The 14,174-nt window shown below is 43.4% G+C and overlaps 2 non-coding genes across 2 annotated transcripts; both read left to right on the plus strand.

Moving 5' to 3' along the window:
* The first annotated feature begins 11,903 nt into the window (after window positions 1-11,903).
* trnav-cac (transfer RNA valine (anticodon CAC)) lies at window positions 11,904-11,976 on the plus strand. The gene has a single exon. It is a non-coding gene; the product is annotated as a tRNA-Val (tRNA).
* Window positions 11,977-13,547: 1,571 nt separating this feature from the next.
* Window positions 13,548-13,621, plus strand: trnat-agu (transfer RNA threonine (anticodon AGU)). Its single transcript has one exon. It is a non-coding gene; the product is annotated as a tRNA-Thr (tRNA).
* The last annotated feature ends 553 nt before the right edge of the window (window positions 13,622-14,174 follow it).

A 14,174-nucleotide genomic window follows, 5' to 3' on the forward strand; every position in this document is an offset into this window, starting at 1 on the left:
GTGTTGGGCACCTGCCAGGGTGGTTTGGAGGTTTGTTCCATTAAAGCAAACTAACTACCTGTACATCTTCAGGGCTTACTGTTTCTTGGATTTCTATCCAATTCAATAGTGTGGCACCTGAAGGCATCCACGACCTCAAGTTTGGTCTTATGTTGTCTGGTTGCAGACCGTACAGTGTTAAGTTACCATGCTGTACTATGGCCTCCTTGGGAACTTGCAGGAAACTGTTGGTTAGGTAGCTGCATTGTGGTAGCTGTATCATGCCTGTCACAAGTTATAGTGACAGTTAAATGTGGTGTGCTGACCAGCCATTTACTTCCCATCTGCTCTTCATGGGGTTCATTAACCTCCCTCTGCTCGTTAGTAGCTTTACACCCTTCATTGGTGGATCAGTTAGACACAGCCAATGGATAGCTTTGGTAGCCATACCCATCTCAAGATTTGGAACCGAATTCAATCTTGGATTGCCTTCTGGGTGAGCTATGAGCAATGGGTTTAATGTCACATACTCCTCTACTGAGAAGAGTGAAATCAAGTGGGTTAGGATTTGTGCTATGGCTAGACTGGCTACAGTGGCACTAAGCTCCCTTAACAGGTCTTGTGTCAACATTCTGGCCTGTTGCACACAAGCATAAACCCACTGTATAACACCAACAATCATGTCCACTAGGTGGGGGATAAGATTCAACCCTGTTGCATAGGAAGTTGCCTGTAGGGTTTTCCCTAAGCTTTCCAACTTTTGCTGCTGTTGATACAGTCTGTCACTACCCTCTGGCACCTCTGACACCTGCCTTCTTGGGGCAGTCAGGGTGAGAGTGCCAGTAGCACACAAACCTACCAGAAATAGCAAACACACAACAGTGGCGGCAGCAATCAGTCCTCCCAAAAGTCTTTTCGGGTGGCTGATCCCAGTCATCTCCTTCTGAGTGACTGTCCCCTTTCTAAGCTGGCGCAGCATGTACATGGTCTCTTTCTCAGTATGCCATGTGGCATCTTGGGCACCAACATCCTGGAAATCTGAGGAGATCTGACGCAGCTGCTGATGCTGCTCCTCCATTTCCAGGACATCTGCTTTTTCGATTTGTTCATGCCTGTGCTCTAGGAACCCTGCAGGGGGTGGTGCAGCGGTGGAGCATGCCTGACCCTTGGCTTAGTGGTTATCTGGAGCACCTGAGGGATCTGGGATTGTTACTCCATTCTCACTGTTCAGGTCCACCCTGCACACTTCCTGATTGAGGAATCCCTCTATCGGCATGTTTACAATCGTTCGCTGGACGTGGGTGTAGGACACCTGCTCGCTCCCCCCTTCCCTCTCTAGGGGTTCAGGGAGCTGCCCCAGCACTGGGATAGCTAGTTCACTGTCTTCGAACTCACCATCACCCACCAGGCCCATGTCAGTGCAGGCGGGGATTCTGACACCCCCCTTTTCCATGTTCTGCACTAACAGTCGGGTGGCTTGCCCATCCAGCTCCAGTCTGGCTGAACCACTGTTGGTCAGACTCAGATTGACAAACTGAGCTGGTGGCTGTAAGAAAACCGGCTTGGCTTTCATTCCCTGTCCCTTCTGGGGGACTGGGTGTATTGGCAACCCTGCCGTTGAGGCAGGAACAATCAGGTCAATCTCACTCAATACCTGGTAGTTGTGAGAAATAATGTTACCTGACTGCAGGTTCCCTGGGTCACAGCAGAGGGAATCTCTGTGAATCTCTCTCAAATTCCTCAAATTATCATATTCCCGCCCCTTATGCAAAACCAAATCCTCCTCCCATCCCAGTTTATCCTCGTTATTATAAACAAAATCCACCTAAATTTTCAACATAAAGCATTACACAAAATCAATACCTCAACACGCCATACTCAACAACGATAATTCACCAACAGCCAGAACATGTAACTCCACATTCTCAAATAGACCTCATTTCTATAGCCCCACCCCTTATGCAAAACCAACATCCCTCCCCTGTTCTCTCTATCCGCTGGCGTTTGTAATCGTTTTTATTTTCAAATAAATTTTAGCAAAGTCATGTATTTTAAAAATATTAAGATTTCTATATTTATGTCTTTATTTTGTGGTTTCATTAGTAACAAAGGCTAAACTTTCTTGGAAAAATGTATTTTATGTAAACCATGTTTGCTATTAATTCATTTATGGCTAGAATATGTTCATAGTCTTCCAATGAAAGGAGGGTTCCTTTCGCCATAGTCAGGTTGACATTAGAAGCTGGCCACGCCCGGACTGTTACACCAAAGCATTAGCATGTTAAAGCGATTTCATTGAGGAGTCTAGCTTTCTTAACTAGTAAGTACTGTACTTCCTTGGTTTTTGAGGGGGGGAGGTGTCTTTTGCTGGAAATCTCGCCCCCTTCTACTTTGAAAATACTTGTGAAACCGGTTTAATTCGCCACAGCCAGAACTCCCGCAGAGAGGGGGGTTGTATGCAGCGTATCGGTATACAGTAGATGGGAAAGCCAGAGCCGACCGCTACGCCGCCCACGTGTTATGCTCTTCGTTTATGTCTAAACCGGAACACATCATTATATCTCATTTTGTAGTTCTTAAAAAAAAAATCGTTTGCCCAGTCAAACAGTATTGTTGTTATTGTTTTTAACCTGTAAAGTGCTTTGAGGAGCCACCTTTAAAGGCGCCATATACAATAAAGTTCATTATTATTACTATTGTTAATTTGCTGGACAGAGAGGTGAACATTATTACACAGAAGACAAAGATAGCGATTTACGTTGCATTGTGCATTGTGCTGCTGTAATACAGTTTTAAATAATTAAAAGTCTAAACAGTATCAGCTTTATTTATGGGTTTTAAATAACGGCGATTTAAACGCGATTTAAATCAATATAAATGTTTATATTGTAACGCATAGGTGACTATTCATTGTTATTAAAATGACTTAAATTCGATCATGTTGTGATTAGAAATATACATTTGTTTGGTGCGAGTGAAGTTTTATTTAATCTCTGAGCCATATTGATTCTTATGGAAGCCAATTTCCGCCAGGGAGAAAAAAAAAAAACACACTATGGTATTCTCTCCGATGCAGTGCAGTTAAAAACATATCTCTGATGCTGTTCCTAAATGAATATCGTTTATGACCATCAGACGCTTTATGCTCCTTTTCTTTTTAACAGTAGATTGAACAGGGAGAGGCATTTCATGATGTACTTTTAACTGATGAAACAACAGTGTCTCTGGAACAGTTTTCAACCACGTTGTTTTATAAAAAGGGGAGATATGTGAACAAGCAAAACCCAAAACAAACATGTACACCATACGTACGCGTTACTGAAGCTAAAAGTTTAGCCTTTTCACTAATGTAACCACTAAATAAAGACATATAGAAATCCCTACATTACAGACTGTATATGGCTAGTATTGGTAGTTTAAAGAAAAAATACAGACCAGTATTCCACTTTCTCCCTAAACATTCTGACCATGTTACTCTTTACTGTTACTGACCATATTAAGTTTAAGTGCCTGTGGGCACTTTTCCTGTCCGTGGGAGGTGGACCGTCTTTCATTAGAAGGTTAGTCTGTTCTACTCTGAGAATGTAGCGGGGGTGGAAAGTGCCCGCGGTCATTTAATTAGTATTAAAATTCGCACTGATTCCCTTGCGAAGATACGGACATAGGAATATTTGTGTGTGGTCAAAAAAATGGCATAAAAACAACAAAGTGAAGGCTGTGAAAACATTCACAATGTACTTTATACACAAAGCAAGTGTTCTCATAACTTTAGGAGGTTTCGTGAAAATGCTACAGGCGTGCCAAAATCGTTTTTTTTAAATTCAAGGTGACTTTACCGCTGTTTTCATTTTCAGATTGTGAATCAAAAAAGGCATTTAATTAAACGCACGATTGCGATTTTAATCAATTACTGTATTGATTGAAAGATACATTCTGTACAGATACAGTACAGTCACATTCTCCTGTCGTCCAGTGGTGTAAAACGAATTAGCAGGTGCTTGAGATAACATCCCACTGAGTGGAATGTTCTCATTTGTTCTCAAGTGTAAAAAGAGGTGATAATTCTTAATAATTCCGTGTCGCATTAACTAACCTCTTCAGTTTATTCCGCCAGACAGTACATTATTATAATTATATCATTATTAAGTTGTTTAGATACGCAATTCCATATTATATTCCCTGTTAATCAAATTCTAAAAGTATGCATTTGTTAGATAACAAGCGAATTCACAGAAAAGGTTAAATACTATCACTTTTCACAAAGTATATAATCCTAATATGGTCAGAAGGAGCACGTAAAAATGTTTCCCAAATAACAACATGTAAGACTTTGATGCTTAAAATGTTTAGGGAGAAATGGAATACTGGTGTGTATTTTTTCTTTAAACTACCAAGACCAGCAATATACAGTACAGTTTACATACATTAATATGTTTATATTCCTAAATTAAAATCGTTTATGAGCATGTGAAAGGCATGGTGAATCGGAGATTCTCAAGAATTACATTGTATGATTAGAAATGAATGCGTGATCGGATCAACTAAATGCTGTGGTGTTACTTTTTGTCAATGAAAAAATAAACTATTTTCGTTTACAAAGACGGTTACAAAGAATGTGGACCAGGGTAATACTTTGAGCTTACAGCTTGTCCAAGGTCATTCATTATTAATACTCTTAGTAATATCTTCAGTAAAGACTTTGATGCATAAAATATTCCTGCATAATTAAAATATTTATGATAAAGGTGGTAGGTTGTGTACTTTTGTCCAACAGAACAATCTTGCTTTTATAAAATATACCGCCTTTTTAATGTTTAATGATTAACATGCTGTAATACACTGTTTAAATTTAAAGTCTAAAGAGTATACACCTTAAATTCTTAATTGAATAAAGATTGTCCCTCAGCAGTGATCAGGATTCAAAACCGACGTTTTCTGCTGACAGCTCAAATGCTGTACAGGAGAGGTTAACCTTTATTAGCTCCACCTGGCGATTTTACAAGGTGATTCCGGATACTATTAACATAATCTAATTTGCGTCCGGTATGATGCGGTATACTGCGACACGCCCACCGTGTTATACCGCAGCGTACCCCGCTTGTTTTGAATGGCTGCATATGTATATAGACTCTATATATACATTTGGTGCATGCCACAATTTTGGATGGTGGTGGAGGAATAGGGATTTTCTCAACACAGCAGGGACTCCAGTTAAGAATGCTGGGTTTATCTCTGAACTGTTAGAAGCTTTGCAGCTACTGACTGAAGTAGCTGTGGTAATGTGTAAATCACATAATAAAGAAATGTTTCCAGTAACTCGAGGGAACAACTTTGCAGATGCAACTGTCAGGTGAGCAATACTTGTAGAACAGTAGTCTGAGACCTCTGTGAAGCAGAGAAATGGACATGGTTAGAAAAGATTGTGGGGCTGCATGATGATGGGGTGTGGAGCTGACAGCACACCAGACGCCCTGCATGCCCTCACAGCCTAATGCCCTTTATAGCCCGACAAATGCACTCTGTTGGACACCCAGGTGGGAGTCAAATGGTGTGCCGGTTACCCAAAACTGGGTGAGAACCGGGTTTGAAGCCGTAACCACTTATGTGGTATCTGGATGTAATGTTTATCAAAGGAACTCAACTACAGTTCAGGTGCGGGTGCAACAGCTCAAAAGGCCTGCTACTGAGGAACCTTTCAAACCTGGGAAATTGAAAATTGTAAAGGGAAACCTGGGCTCTTATAATCTGTTTTCCTGGTGGGTTGCTGCCACTGCCTCTGTGTCTACCAAACACTTGATAACAGAGATAAGCCCTCGGTGGGCACTGCCCTGCCCCTTGTATTATGATCAAGGAACACACTTCACAGGGAAGGTGTGTCAGGCTGTGGCTGCATTGTTCGGAGTGAGATGGACTGAGATCACCCTCAGTCTGCTGGAACAGTGGAATGAAGGAACAGATCTCTGAAAGATCGACTAGACATCAGACTGAAGGAACGCCATGGGATGCGGGCTGGATCAAACAGAACTGTGTAACAGCCTGTTTGATATCATCACGGGCCAATCAATGAAACTTCCTGGAGGGATGAATTTAGCTGGAGGAATGGATTGTTGAATTTGCTAATTCTCTATTGTAGTATTGTAGGTTGCTAGGACTTAGCAAAGCACATCTATGATGAAGAAAAATATATATCATAATTATAATCCAGATGATTGGGGCATTGGTACATGGCTACAGTCTGTGCTAGGAACATGGAGAGGGTCTCTGGTTCAATACATATTTGTGGGTCTGGTATTATTCGTTATGATCATATCGTTAATATCCTGTTTGAAAAACATGTGGACTAAAGCTGCTGCTTCTGTGCTAATTGTACACCCTGAAGGGATCATGAAGGTCAAAAAATGATTTCATGGGAAAGGTTCTCTTATCTAGTGGCAGAACCTGATGGGTAGAACAATATAGCTTTAAGGGGGGTTACCCTTGGGAGTGATTCCCCTAGATGCAAATGATTATTGTGGTTTGTTTGCTCATAATAAGATGTTTTGCAGGAACGGAACAAAGAGAAATTTTACAACTTCAGCTAGAATTGTTCTACAAAACGTCACAGCTGAGGCAGGGGAACAATGTGTAGATTTTTCTAAGAGTTATTACCCAGTTGTTGACCAATCTGTTGACCAATGTTGACCAAAAAAGCCTAAGATTATGCTGGGCTCCAGCCCACAGGGATTTACCTGTGCTGTAAGAACTAATGAGTGAATAAGGAGACTGGATTCTGGTGAAAGACTTCAGGAAAAAGAAATGGTGTTCACTCAGGTGGAGGGGGCTGTACCAGGTGCTGCTGACCACTGCCACTGCTGTGAAGGTCACAGAAATGGTGCCCTGGATTCATGCTTCCCACTGTAAAAAGGTCACAAACGAACTGAGCAAAGCGCAGGAGTGATGTCTCCACAAGGACAGATGGGGATAACCTGCGTGGGACTGATGTGCACAGCCTTTTTCCTTTTTATGTAGAAGCCTGTCACCACCCCAAAAGAGGAAGAATCTAAACACGAAGCCTCTTTGTATACAAACTGGCTGAATGAAACTGATAATGAGGGGGATATGAGTAATTTGTGGTATAAATTTATAAATCATACTGTAAAGTTAAAGAAATGTAATGCATCTTGTTATATATGTGCTTTAATGCCTCATTCTACAGCCTCACCCATGCGACTTTTTATGAAATGTACTCTTTTATTAATATCACGTTAGAAGGCTTAGACGCTATCAAACAAGAATTAAGGGGAGTTAGATTAATGGTACTTCAGAACAGGTTCGTGCTGGACCTTCAAAATGCAGCATCTGGAGGAGTCTATGCTTTAGTAGGAGACTCCTGTTGTACATATATTCCAGCTAATGACGATGATTACGGAAATATTACGCTCGCTATTCAGCATTTGAAAGAACTAAAAGACAAGGTGAATAAAGAGAGAGGCATAAAAGATACACTGGCTTTTCTCTCCTGGTTAGAATCACTGTTTGGGCCAGGGGGAATGTTTTTCTTTTAAGTTACTAACACCGATTATAGGGGCTGTGATACTTGTCTTCCTGTTTTTATGTTGCTGTATGACATGTATTATTCCAATGCTTCGAAATATGGAAATATGGTACCTAGGGGGATAAACTGTTCATCCTTCCAGTCTGGAGAATTGGCAGCTGTCTGACGTCAGTAAGTGATCCTTAAAAAATTAATAGTTCCATGACAGTGTGCATCACCAGAAAATCAATTTCAATGCATTAAAACTCTTGTTATCCTTCTGATCATTGAAGTGTCATTGCCCCAGCACTGTATACTCTTACTTTTGACGCCTGTCTGAAGTTGGATCCATTTCTAAGAATGGTGACTCACATATCCTCATGCTCAACTTTGGCTCAACCACACAAACTATGAAGTTAATCATCTGCTTTTGCTCCAAGATTTGTGTTACTAGGCTCTCTCCTGGGGATCCTCGTGTTCAAACATTGCCCTTATTGTGGATGATCCATGACAGAATTCAGGGAATTCAGAATTCTGATACCTCAGCTCAGATTCTGACTGGGCAGACTGTCATTGCCTGGTGTGAATGTGTGCATATCTGTTTTTGTGCATGTTCTGTGGCCTGTTGTACAGTACATCACAAATGAAAGGGAAATGGAAAACTAAAATAAGACTCAAGTGTTTTATCTTTCATTAACAGTGTTTCATTAGTATCTATGCTAGATCCTGTCATCCACTGCTTACCACGACAGGCTCTAGCACGGGATAGCAGCTAATACATTTAACAATCTCACTGCACAATGTTGTATATTCAAGGGCTGATCTTCTGTACTTTTTCTTTCACTTTTCATTTCCTGGAAACTCAGTCCTGCCAGGAATAATCTGAGAACATAATCAATCTGAGTGAAATTCTAAGCAGAGGAAGATTGTTTTACAGAGTCAACAAGGTCTAATTCAAGGTCATCAGCACTAACAAGATTCTCTCTGGAGACAGGCGATAAGAAAATTGAAAGTGTGTATTGTTACACAACAGCAGAGACTATGAGTTATGCTATCATGAGAGTGGTGATGGATTTTTTTCATTGCTTAGTTTTGCAGGTTCTGTACATTTGAACATTCAAAGTGACTAAAGTAAAGGAGTTTTCCCTTTTTACCACATAATTCCCAAAGATCAACACTAATAGAAAGCCTAATTCCAGCCAAGATTCAATTACTGTCTCTCAGGCATCCCAGCAGTGGATTTCATGACTTCAGACAGCCATCTTTATCAGTGGAGAACTCAATGCTCTGAGGTTTACTGGCAGAGTCTCACACTGGGTAATATGTTGGTAAATAATGTCCTATGGAATTCTACTATTGATAAATTCTACTATGGAACTGCGATGTGTCCTGAAAAAATCTTCTATGATAGTGGTACAGTCCATCACACCCCACCTACAGCCTTTAAAAGAGAAAAAAAAAACTGACAACAACAAAGTAAGTCTGGTGTAATCAACTAGGTCTTGCAAACATACTTAACCTCTTCCAGCTACCAACATTACAAATGCTGTTTACACATTAGATGGTTATTTTTTGGCTTCTGATATTATGGTGGAAAAAGAGCCCTGGAATCTTTGTAGAAGGACAAAAGACGGAAAGAACAGGCAGTGTAACCATGGCGAAGAGAAGGGAAATATTGGAGAGAGCTTTTTTCATACACTTTTTATCATTGTTTTTCCAGCCCAACAATGATCAACAAATATGGGCAGGCGTCCTGTGCCAAATCCAATCTACCTTTCTTCCAAGCATACAGGAATGTCAGTGAATTAAATATTGACATATGAAAATACCCAAAAATATGCAATCACACATATGCAGTTTGAGCAAACATAAGACAATACCCAAGTACCACAAACTACCAGGCATCATAAGCAGTTCAGGTGGGGAGCTGTGTCAGCATGCGTAGGCTGCAAAGGAACAAGTAATAGGTCTATTCCATGCTTAAAAGAGAAGAAAGAAAACACAACATTTCAGCCGTGGAGCCCTCACACCTGAAGAAGGCTCCACGGCCGAAACGTTGTGTTTTCTTTCTTCTCTTTTCATCTAGTGTCATTAGCCAGTTCCTGTCAAAATAAAATAGAAAAGGATAACATTCTAGAGAGAGTTTGAAATACCAAGGTACAATTTAAACCATATTTCTTCCACTACAACCACAATATTTTGGAGAGATCGCTGAGCCTAACTGTTCTGGCATGTCCGTTAGCCTCCGTCCTGCTTCAGCAATGAATGCAACGGGGCACATTCTGAGGGAGATGCGGTCAATCAGGTTGCAGGAAAACCATGCTATGCTTTTTTTTGAGATCCTGAAAAGGACAGAGGGGCCATGTATATGTGTGCAGCTGGATATGTTATTGCAGGTGGCGTAGCAAATTCTGCTGAAGCCCCACTGCCTGGTGTGGACGGTAGCTGTGCATGTTGCAGCAGAATTGTGCATGTGAGATCAAGGGGGCATGTCATGTGTTTGAGCACTTCACTCCCTTCCGGAAGCACGTGATTCCCTGAGTCCAAAAAATTTGTAAGTTCTTTGGATGACCTGTGGACCGATCTTTCACGATGAAGAATTCCTTAAGAAGAATAGATCTCGGCCCACCATCCCAATGCCTCCATCTGAAAACAGCAACCTCCCACTGCCCTTAGTCTGCAAGGCAGTCCTTTCAAGTGCGATGATGACGCCGGGACCTTCGTTGCCTATTGTACGAGCTGAACTTTTGTGCTCATCAATTCAAGGCTCTTTCCATCAACTCATCTTGTCTTTTGACGCTTCATGTTTTGTACTCCTTTGACTATCGGCATATCGGGTGACTGCAAACACTGAAGTTCTTGCTTACGGAGTGTGGAACAGTGTTTTCAAGTGATCGCTGTTCTGTCATGTTGACGCCGAGTGAATCTTTCTTTGGCAACATGGGCAGGCTGACAGCAGCGCGAGCTAAAGTAATGGCAAATTTCTTGACTTATTTCTGAATGTGAATGTTCTTTAGAAAAGGGATGCGGCGTTGCTTCTCCCCCGTGTAAAGGTCACGCATTCCAGACGTGGTTATGAGCGAACAGTTGCCGCAAGTGTTTGAAAAGAGCAAGAGAGGAAGCAGCCCTGCCCCGTGTGAGGATCAAACTCAGGACCTTCAGACAATGAGACTGACGCGCTACCAACTACGCCAACGAGGCCAGCTGCAGTACACAGCTGGAAAGTTTGCCTCATATGGATTTCAGTCGCCCGTTCCCTAATCTTTAGACGCCCTCTGCTGGATGTTGCATTTGCCTTTTGATCTCACCGATACTTTTTTGGTCTGTTTCTGTTGCGAGTCCGTTTTTCAGATCTCACCTAGCACAAGTCTCTCTGGCTGAAGTGGCCTCTCTGCTTCAGCATCGTGCCCTCACTCAGCCATTAAAAACGTCACTCGGACTTCTGACATGCTGACATGAAATGTCAAGAGAGAGTGGCGGAGACGCTTAAGGCAGAGAGAAGATGAAGAGGGGGCGTGGCTGCAAAATGATTGACAGCTGCATGACGCTCTCCATGCAAGGCGTGACCACAGGCTAAAGGACACCTTTCGGCACATCAAGCTCTAAGCACACACCTGGAGGACGTGGGAAATGATCCCGTTATCTCTCGCATGCAAAGCGAGCGCTGTACCATGCAAGCTAACCCCCCTCGCTGGGGTTATGCCTCGGTGTCACCTAGTGCCGCTTGTTCCCCTCTTACCGGGTGCAGTTCACTGCCCTTCGTCTGCAAGGCAGTCGTGTAATTGCAGCTTTCTTGACTTATTGATGAAGGTCTGACTGGACGAGCGAATGACGCCTCTCCCCCGTCCTCAAGCTCGCTGACAGAATAAAATGGAAAGTGCTGCCGTGGCTCATTGGTTTAGGGGTATGAGTCTCGCTTAGGGTGCGGGAGGTCCTGGGTTCAACTCCTGGATGAGCCCTTGTGTGTTCTTTTTGTCCTCGTCCACAAGACTGGGAACTGCATGGGCGAATGTGAAGAAGATCCTTCTCGAACGTGCAAAACGTGCGAGAAGAGGGGGCGCTTGTTTCCAACCAAAACTTCTCGCGTGTGAGACGAGCTGACCATCGCTGCAGGAGGTGGGAGGGTCACTCTGGTAGACAGAGCTGACCTTCGGCAATAGGATTTATACTCTCCAAGATGATATTTGCACTTTCTGGAGAGGCGATTTTCTCCACTTCAGTAGCCAGATTTCGTCGATTGCGTGGAGAGGGCTGTAGAATGTGGCAGCGCCTTTCCTGCTCCGTCCATGACAGGCGTGCTGGTCTCTGGAGAGAGAGCACGGTCCATCAGCGCACTCCAATAAAGGCACTGGAAGCAGCTGAATCGCAATGGCGAAGCTCAACGCTGGGCCGCTGGGCATATCTTACCACCGTTTCCGTAGTGTAGTGGTTATCACGTTTGCCTCACACGCGAAAGGTCCCCGGTTCGAAACCGGGCGGAAACAGACTTCTTTTGTCGCCACGCACAAAAGGGGATTGGGGATTCGCCTAGCGCTGTGATCGAACAGACCCACTCACCCCTTAGTGTGGCGGGATCTGCACAGTGCATGTCGCAGCGCATCCTGCTTTCACTTCAATGCGCGTCCTGATGTACCCCGGTCTCCCGCGTGACAGGTGGGGACAGGTGACAGGTCCTATACTAACGAGGAAGACATCGCTCTCTCCGACCCCCGGCATTGTGTCCCGACCCACCGTGCTGGAAGCCGACGGGTGCTGTGATTCCTTTAAGGAGCAGAAATGACAACCGAGGAGCCGAGAGATCATTTCAGCATTTCGCGTCTGAACGGAAAACACAAACGACCAACTCGGAATGACTTGCCTTTGACGCTTTTCAAAGCGTTCTTTGTGCACGACGACTGCGCCGCCTAGCAGATACAAATGGGTTGTACAACTTTGAACTAGCAAATGGAAGAGGGCTAAGCCCCCTCTCTTTTAGCCCAGGTTCAATCTGTCTCCCAGAATCACCAGGGCGCACACACACACACCCGTGCCGTTGAAGTGCTCTGCTTCATTTCTAAGGGCAACTCAACATTCACTCCTACCCCGAGTGCAGAAAAGACAGTGTCTGCAGCAACAGCAGCTCAGGTCTCTGCACAGGAGCTAAGCTGCCCCCATCTCCTCTGCTCTGCGGCTCCTGCGGAGTGGAGTCCTGCCTGGAGCTGTGTTTGCAGGCGGCGGCTCCCCGCGCCCTGTCTGTGCGTCGTGAAATTAATTAATAACGTTAATAAATTTATAAAGTTAACTTATAAATTTATAAAGTTAATAAAGTTATAAATTAGAAATTAATAACGATATAATTATATTCATGTACCGCAACACAAGAATAGTACACGCTGTACATTGTCTGTCGATAATGTTTCTGTAGTGCTTTTTCAGCACTCAGCACGTGACTGTGCTGGTGGTGCTGTGGGTTAGGTTCCTGACTTCCATATCACACGGTCTATGATTGAATCCCATTGAACTATGACTTTATTTTTTAACAAACATTTCTTTGAAAAAATGAAACGTTTCCCTTGGTCAGAGATTAAATAAAACCTCACTTTTTTTGAGCAGAAGGTTTACTGTGACCTGAGAAGGGCCGGCATCCAATCACGGTGGTACACACACACGCTCTCACCTATATGAGCTACACGGCTACCAAGATGATCTCAGGTGCGCCGAGCTGGTACGGAACATATTGAACTGATCGACGGCGAATTGTCTCTCAGACAGGCTTTTCACCTCTGAGCTCCCTGACTGACAGTGATCAGCTAGGTAGTGAAACAGTCAGCTGCTTCTAAGCCTTAAACAGCTGCATCTCGGCGCTTCCACGGAGAGATGATTTGAAAGCCGAACATCACCCGTTGGGAACACCTAACTATCACTAGTTTAAGAGACTCTTAAGGTCTTGCAGAGGTGCCTGTCTAATAGCATGCACTTTGCAAGCTATAGGTGTTTAGGCTGAGGCAGAATGCCTGTTAACAAAATGTTTTTCTAAAGGTGTGTCCAAGTGGCTGCAAAAGGACAACACTCCCGGGGCGCCGTGGCTTAGTTGGTTAAAGCGCCTGTCTAGTAAACAGGAGATCCTGGGTCCGAATCCCAGCGGTGCCTTCTTTGTTCTGTCTTCTCGAACAGTACTGGTCATTATGGACAACCGCCTACGGCTAGACTTAATTAAATGCAAGTATTCATTTCCTGTCTTTAACGCGACTTGTTTTTCTTAAAATGGATGCAACTTGCAAAACATGAAATACAAACCTTGCTAATCAGCGCTAGCGGCTGGCAAAAAAAAAAGAAGTCAGCAATGTTTTTTTTCTTTAACCTTAACCCTGCTAATGGAGAAGAGTTAATCGACCGAGTCTATGCAGCTTAAACGGTGCGCATGTCGGGTCCTTAGCTGAAAGGGTGGTAAATCACGCTCACCCCAGTCCTTAATCTTTTAAAGAGGATACAAAATTGAACCTAGTCGCCACATCACATACATCCTATTCAACGATAAAAAGGTAACATCTATCCTCGTCCAGAGTAAATCTCACGTTGAGGGCATATTTTTTTCCACTTTACCATGAGTCGGGCTCGGCTGCACAGAGGAGAGAGCAGAGCAATGAGGTCACGGGGACAGGGGAGTCACATGCTGGCGGTTTGAATACGCGGAAGATCACTG

This window comes from Lepisosteus platostomus, unplaced genomic scaffold, assembly GCF_059453375.1.
Source record: "Lepisosteus platostomus isolate fLepPlt1 unplaced genomic scaffold, fLepPlt1.hap1 Scaffold_30_H1, whole genome shotgun sequence".
Lineage (NCBI taxonomy): Eukaryota > Metazoa > Chordata > Actinopteri > Semionotiformes > Lepisosteidae > Lepisosteus > Lepisosteus platostomus.